Source organism: Microplitis mediator, chromosome 9 (genome assembly GCF_029852145.1).
Source record: "Microplitis mediator isolate UGA2020A chromosome 9, iyMicMedi2.1, whole genome shotgun sequence".
In the NCBI taxonomy this organism is placed as follows: domain Eukaryota; kingdom Metazoa; phylum Arthropoda; class Insecta; order Hymenoptera; family Braconidae; genus Microplitis; species Microplitis mediator.
In genome coordinates, this window is record NC_079977.1 from 17,148,933 (window position 1) to 17,156,351 (window position 7,419).

Genomic DNA, 7,419 nt, shown 5'->3' on the forward strand with positions numbered 1-7,419 from the left:
ACAACGTAATACGCTTTTATTTCACTATTATGTTACATATTTTTTTTTTTTTTTTTTGAAACAGAGATTCAAAATTATTTAATTTATATGTTTTAAGGTTACGTTAATATTTTTCATTTTCAATTAACAGAGTAATTGCAATTATAATGGAAACCTTTGATCTCATTTTTAATCTACGAATGAAAAAAAATTTATTTATATTTTAAATTAATTAAAACGAGAAGGGTATTTTTACGAGTAATTTTTAAGCGCATTGGGTTACAGATAATGAAGAAAAAAAACAATTCATTACTCATGTGGGATGAATACTATCTTAGCGCTCGTTATTTTAGTCGGTTAATAGCCGCTTAGGTATTCTATTGTTACCACATCAATTGCGTACGTCAAATATTTATTTGTGTGCGTTCATCACACTTGCTGCACACAAATTGAGAATAAAATACGTAAAGTTCTAACAATCAGCGTGAATCGGTATCAGAGCTATATATTGATTTTCATCATCATATTCTATTAATAATAAAAAAAAAAAATCATTAAATAAATACACAAAAACACACTCGAATTTTTTTATGTTTTTTTTTTCAAGTTATGAATAAGAAATCGCCTTTTATGATGATAAATATTTTCTTAAGCTGATAATCATAATGCGAGATAAAAAATATGTTTGTGGTGGGGTTCATCCCCACTACCCACCCGATTCCCCACCAGAGCTCCACTGTTCTGTACAAGCAAGTATCCGTTTAAGTACGTCAACGATATTTCACCAATACTGGCTTCTATAGGCTAAAGTAAATACATATACATAGGTACAAAATTAAAATAGATATATTTAAGGTTACGATCAGTTAAACGAATTTCAGTGGATTATGCTGTCTAGTCACCTTCTAATCTTCTCAGGATAATCGTCGTAGATTCCTTGGCCACACTAAAGCATTATAAAAAAAAAAAAAAAAAATAAAAATAAAAAAAATAAAAAGACCTATTCTGATAATTTCTCTAGGAATAATGACTATTGTTTATAGCGTTAGCTTCAAAGTCATGTTCGTCTTATTCGTAATTCAAACCTTCATATGTATGTTAATAGACTGTTAAATTCTTATGATTAATCAGTTTCTTTCAATTTCGTTAACTGCCAAAAAAAATTTTTAAGTGATTCAAAAAAAAAATTTCCATTCTAGAACATGCATAAGGAAAACAGCATTTAAAGATAGATACCAATGAATTTAATAGTTCATCTATACTTGCATGTAGCTGTTTTTTGCATCGAAGAACTGTTTTTTAAAAAAAGAAGTGTGGTATATTAAAGAATATAAAATATTTTAATTTTACATTAAAAAAAAAAAAAAAAAAATAAAGTCTCCTTGGCGGGGAATCGAACCCCGGTCTCCCGCGTGACAGGCGGGGATACTGACCACTATACTACCAAGGACTTGACGTGACAGACGAGAATCTGTGAACATATTTAAATGCCCATAGCCTAGGCATCCACAGCCTGATAGTATATTAATATTTATTTATTGCTCATTACATGCATAGCCAATCCTAGCCTCTATATGCTAAAGTAACTATGTACATAGATACAAAATTAATACAAATATATGGTAGTATATAATTTGTTTATTTATTGCTTTCACATACATAGTCCATATAGACCTCTATATGGTTAAGTAAATACATATATATAGGAATAATAATAATAATAGATACAAGTGAATTAATTAGATAGCTAGTGGCCAATAGATGGATTTTACGTGACATTATCTTCATCTTTTAAGATTCCAGACGTCTCAATATGATCTTTGCTGACTCTTTTGTAACACTAAAGCAGCATCTCTGATACATGTTATCCATCCTATTCCTTGATAGTCCCAGTTTAGTTAGGGTTAACTGGCTCCTGATTTGCTCGTCAATGTCCAGGATTTCTCCAAACGTCCCAAACATGTATACTCCTAGATGTACTAGGCACTTGTGTGTGGCTCTCAGGGCGTTGATGAGGTTGTAGTCCCTTCCAACAGTATTTACATTGGTCTTGTCTATAGGTATGACCGAGTTTACTTCATACCTGACCCTCTAGATTTCCTCCTGTAGCTTTATATTCTGCAGGTGCGATATTGCAATCTCCAATACAAATATCTCCTTAGGGTTGCTGAGGAATATTATGATGTCAGGTTTGTCGTGGTGAAGTTTCTGGTCCGTCAAGACCTGGCTGCCTGTTCTCACCTTGACTTCCCTTTCACCCCAAATGAATTCCTCAGCCACTGATGCTTTTTTCAGGTGTACCCTTAGATTTTTAACTTTGTAAATAGCTTATCTTATCAATGGCTCCTTACTCAATAATATTTGTTAACATAGTTTATTGAATGGTCATGTTTTAATAACGCAATTCGTGTCAATATTATTATAAGCACCATTTAGCCTAACACTCTCTTGTGCAGTTGAATGATTCAAACGCTGCGAACTAAATTTTTTACTCACGAAGTTTTTTTCAGACGTTTAATCCAAAGGTTGTTTTGAGTTATCCCTAACATAAGCATTTCGTTTAACTTTTTAAGATCGGAACGAACAGATAGTATCCTAAGCTACTCATAGTATCGTAAGACGATCGGTCCACAAAAGGTTTTCATCAACTATCTAAGTATTGGTCATTGAACTAGATGCATTTTTTTCATTAATTTTGATTGAATCATGGCTCTGATTCAATCACCACCTCTGATGTACAGAGACATGGGTAAATTTATGCTAATATATATGAATATTAAATATAAAATTCAAAATGTACACTCAGAGAAAAAAATTTAGTAAAATCAACTATTTTGAAGACAAGTCAGTTTGATACTTAGGACTTGGTTCAGGTAGTTGTTAGAACTATTTACAAGCAAAGAGCTACAAAAATTTTGTTACTGCAACTAGCTCTGGTACTAGTACTAGTAACTCTATAATTTCTCTGATTGTTGCCATACTTATCCTGTGCAAGTAACAAAAAGTTTCTTAGTCTTTACTACTGATCTTTCATAGTAAATATAATTATACAAGTATAGTTAGATTACGTAATCTATTGAGTTAATCGTACATAGTTATCGGAACTATTTTTTTAACTTCCCGCTAAGAAAATCGACGATTTTCGAAAAATTGGGAAGTTATTGTTTTCACCACGAATTGCAAAAATCGAAATTTCATCAGATGTCGACGTTTTGAGGTCCTAGGAAGCTATTCTGACTATTTTCGGAATGATGTCCGAGTGTCTGTATGTATGTATATATATATATATATGTGTGTGTGTGTGTGTGTGTGTGTGTGTGTGTGTGTGTGTGTGTGTGTGTGTGTGTGTGTGTGTGTGTGTGTGTGTGTGTGTGTGTGTGTGTGTGTGTGTGTGTGTGTGTGTAAACTCTTTGTAACTTTTTAACTAATGAATCGATTTGGATGTTTGAGGAGGCAATCGAAAAAGCTTGTTGGCCATCAACTTTTCTGAAAATTTCAGATCATTTGATCGAGTAGACTGGATAATGTTGGCGAATTACGAAAAAAAAAAATTTTTTTTTAGTTTTTTATTGATATCTCAGAAACGACTTAGACGATCAACTTCAAAATTTTATCAGCTCTAGAACTCAATTAAATATGCCGATTGCCGCCTCAACCATCAAAATCGGTCAATTCGTTCCTGAGATATCGTGGGAGAAAGAAATGCTAAAATCGGTTTTTTTCGAAAACAATGGCACACAAAAGTATTTTCGAGCTCGAAGAGCTCGAAAATGTATCCACAACAATGGTTTCGAGCTCGAGGAGCTCGAAAACAGCGGAAAGTTTTGGGGCTGGCCCGCAGGGTCAACCGATAGACAGATTTTTTTGTTCTGGTAGCATTCAAGTCCTCTTAAAATGATAACAAAAAATACAATAAATTTTTTTTTTAATTCATTTGTAATTTAAAGTTTATACCATCGGTTTATGAACACAATAGACTATTTGATATAAAATGGAATACTTTAAAAATTTATTAATTTTCTTATAAATAACGCTGAAAAAATATTTAATTTTACACCGGAAAAAAAACGCTTCTCAAAAAACATTATTTAAGTATTACAGTATATTGAAATGGTTAATGATTATTAAATTCATACTTCAAATATCTCTTGTATAACCTTCCACCTATTATATACTAAAATTTTAACATTTCGTTTTTGTTAAAAACTTTAAGAACCTCAATTTTTTTTAAGTATTTTAAAGCACTCATATATATTTAGGTACTACATCTGTTAGCCATGCAACCTCTGAAAATTTTAACAAAGATCTTTTTGTAATAGGAAACCTCTTTTTTAATTATTCTATGTAACCTATAAAATACCTCAACTTAAGCATTTATTTAATGTGATAAGATGTATGAATGCTTCAAATTGCTATAGCCAAATCTATTGTTGCTATTCACCAAATTTCTGTGAAGTATACCCATAACCCTGATTTAAAAAAAAAACGATTTGAAACGATTTGCATTGTTAAATGCCCATAAGAAGGGCTACTCAAAAGTATTCAAAGTATTCAAAAGCATTAAAAAGTATTTAAAATTTTTTTTTTTCTAATCGTTTCTTTTAATAAAGGAAATTCAAAGCAAATTAAATTTTTTCAATTTTAAATTATAACTTTGAATTTAAGATGATATTTGAAACAACTAATATTATTTAGTATTCATTACCGCACTAAAACAAAATCGAGTAGTAATTGTAACAGGCTATAAAATTTTGACTAAGCTAAGTTAGTTCAGTCTGTATAACAAAAAAAAATATAGTAAGGTTACTGATTTCCTGAACTATCTTGACTTAGTTGCATCAACTATAGTACATTTAATACAACTGTATTCAAATAGTTGATTTTACTAGGCAGCGACTAGTATTGCCAACTTAAAAATGTATTTGAGGTATTTTTATACTTAATTTTTTTAGTTTCTCACACCATATTTTTCTCTGAGTGTAATTATACATGTTAAAATATGGATGATATTGATATAAATATATAATGTTTCACGTATATAGAAAATATATAATTTTTCATGATTTTTATATTATATGTATTTATTATAACGAAAATATATGAATCATTATATGTTTCCATATATTTTTCTAATATATATGAAATATGTTTTCTGCGGTATACCATAAACTATATATGAAAGCCCTATATTACATCCTCTTACCCAAACATATTTGCAAAAAAAATTACTTTCAAAATTATCAGAAATGTACTACTAGATTTCAAAATATTAACAAAACGACATGAAGCATATTTATGCCATACGAGCACTATTATATTTTATAAATAGGTATATTCAGAATGAGTTCTATAATATCCGTTCTAATTGTATATTCGATAAAGAGACGCCTTTAGGCTAGTTACGAATGAACTAAAACTAATATCTTCAAAATGATAACAAAATCTATTTTCATATATTTCTTTTGGAAAATTCCATTCTGATAAGGATACACATGCACGTATTATATTATTAAGCTTCTAAAGCTTCAAAAAAGAGAAAACCATTTTCCAGGAAGCGTAAATATATCAGCTATGCACCGAATGGAGTATTTCTTATGTTGCAGTGCACTTTTCTTGAAAAGCAATGCAGCTTCCATTTTGAGTAAAGAGATGAATTATGCGAAATAACGTAGACGTGAGCTTTCAGACTCCTGGTCCAAAGCTGAATAGCGGAAAAAACGACACCGGAGGTTTTTTTATATTTTGTCTGCTAACAATTATTTAACATGCGCAAACATTATTTAAAATTATTCTAATCGTGAAAACTCGAAGAAATTTTTCCGCAGACGTAGAATTCCAGTCCCGTAACTCTATCGCGACGCATCTGTCACCAGCCGGAGTTTTCACAGTGTTGTCCATAAAATGCACGTCTATAGTACGCTAGAAGATGACATTTTACAGAGAGCAATGTAAAAAGTCCAGTTGGTGTTGTTAGTTGCTTAAGCTTTGCCGGACTAAGTCTATATATTCCAGCAAAAAATTCTCTCTGTCGAGAGCGCGTTGAATGAAAAAAAAAGAAAAAAAACAATTTCAGACGAGGGTGAAGTTATCTGTCTGAAACAAAGACAAGGGCTGACATCACTTGAAGTTTTAATTCATGTTTTATTCGTGGCAACAGACTGTGTTCTTTATAATTTCCTGGATCAGAGACTCGAGTTTGAACGTCTGGGTCCAGTAAGAACAAGGCAATCTTTGACTAATAGCGCATATTCAAATTTAACTGGCATCTTAGTTAGTTAAAGTGCCATATGATTATTCTAATGTATACAATAAACGAGAGTACATTATAAACATGGGGAGGAAAGTAGGACATCTTAGCTCTCGTGTGTAATTCCCTACCCGGGCCGCAGGCAAAGGTGGCAAGTTACTGCAAACTACTATACTTTCCTCCCTAGTGCATACTTTTTTTCACAACATCTGTAACGAAAAGTTTGAATCGTTGTCATTGTTTGAGGTAGCATTGAGACATACCTATCTTCAAACATTTTTTTTCTATCACAGAAAAATGTGACTTCAATCCCACTGCACTGGAGAGGAATTCAACTTTCTGCGCAGGCGTGGTTACTTTATTTACTTTAGAAGGTCAAGAAAGTGTTTTTAGACAATCGTTGATTCTATGGAATTCAATTATTGCGGGTCAAACTTTATATAAAATTCGAAGTTACGATCAAGAATCGGCAAACTTAAGTATTGATATTGATATTGATTTACGCAAAGTTTCTTTCTGTGGTAATAATAAAAGATAAATGATCGGATAGAGGTATCGGACTTATGAAACAGGGATTTGAGCAAAGTGGTATATCGACCAATACATGGAATCGTATTGGTCACGTTAGCGAAGTCACGTCTTACTATTTTTTCGAAGCTGTCTGTTGACCAGGACAGAAAACAGGTGCCATAGGCGGGCATGATTAAGCCCACTTCGTCCACAATCTTTTCATTTCCTGACATGGAAAGAGTGTATGCCCGCATAGGTTTGGACTCGTGGTAACTGTAATTAAACCTCACATGCGAATGGAACGTGTTCTTAAACACACATGCGGGAAATATCCACTCTTGTTCACTTGATTATATTTTAGACTAGAGCTGTCGTCTAGGCAAAGGATAGAGACATCCGCAACGCATCAGATAACGACCCCCCAAAAAAAAGGAGCGAGCCCCGGCTTTGTTCCATTAATTAATTATGAGAAATCCTGATTGGAAATTGATTTTCTTTCATTGAAGACTTCATAGTAAGCCTCTCGAAATGATGTTCCACAAGCCTTTTATTCATTTGTGCACCCATGGACAAAGAGAAATGCAATAGAAATGAATTTATCTCTAGCTGACCGTTTGATGTAATCCTCTCATTTATAAGCTCAATCCTTCGCTCCTTCTGTTAGTGAAATTGGCTATGAGTGA

At 32.3% G+C, this 7,419-nt stretch overlaps 1 non-coding gene across 1 annotated transcript; it reads right to left on the reverse strand.

Moving 5' to 3' along the window:
• Positions 1 to 1,357: 1,357 nt before the first annotated feature.
• Positions 1,358 to 1,429, reverse strand: Trnad-guc (transfer RNA aspartic acid (anticodon GUC)). The gene has a single exon. It is a non-coding gene; the product is annotated as a tRNA-Asp (tRNA).
• Between the last annotated feature and the right edge of the window lie 5,990 nt (positions 1,430 to 7,419).